Genomic DNA, 935 nt, shown 5'->3' with positions numbered 1-935 from the left:
AGCACTGCCTTGGAGGGTGTGGGGGAAAAAGTGCCTAGGCTGGGGAAAACTGCATCAACAGTAGCAAATAGGGATCTTTGTACGTAATGCGGTGGTCGCATTGAATTTTATGCGACTTCTCGGTGGCTGAGACAACGAGGAAGTTAGAAACCTTGCCCGCGGAGGGCGTGATCCGCCTCTTTGTTCGTTTTTTGGACGGTTTTAAAGAAAATGAAAGTGACCAACTGGACAAGCAGCTTGTCGATGAGCATATGAGTAAAGAAAATAGGGACAGACCCCCGAAGGTATTGGCACGGCCCCCAAAATTGAGAGCCTAATGGCCCGCTATCTGACTTGATAAAGAATTTCGATGCCATATGCGCTCAATTTCAAAGCAAAGATCCACATCAGAAGGAGTCAAAGTGCCATGGCAGATTCAATACTATCAACCTTTATGAAAGGTATACTGCACACAATGAAGACTGAAGAAGGGAAAGTAATCCAAGTGGGTAGACCTCAATCATGTGATTCGAAATCCTCGTTGAGACCTTTTTTACCGCTTGACCAAATTGAATATCTTTCACGCTTTGTGGTGACTGGTGTCTTATGGTTAATCATATGACATCCACCTCCAAGACTTTGGCATCCTCCTCTTTGGAAGCACTTTTCACCCCTACCAAAAGATGTGTAATATGCGTGGAAAGATGTGTAAATGAACGCTTTGTCGTTAATTACAGCGTGATCCGGTATTTGATCTTCATTATATGGTTTGATGAAGAAGTCACTCGGACGGGTCTGTTTAATTTTCTCTGGGAAATTAGAATGGCATATGGTTCTTAATGATCGTCCATGCTTACTACCCACAGTTCCGCCTTGGCCGTACAGCAGTCTAATTTTATCGGACTTTTCAAGATATTAGGAAAGCTGACAGTTCGTGTCTTTTATCTTTGACCTGC

The sequence above is a fragment of the Tigriopus californicus genome, chromosome 3 (assembly GCF_007210705.1).
Source record: "Tigriopus californicus strain San Diego chromosome 3, Tcal_SD_v2.1, whole genome shotgun sequence".
NCBI lineage: Eukaryota > Metazoa > Arthropoda > Copepoda > Harpacticoida > Harpacticidae > Tigriopus > Tigriopus californicus.
The sequence above is the reverse complement of the archived record's forward strand: the minus strand, read 5'-3'. Positions refer to the sequence as shown.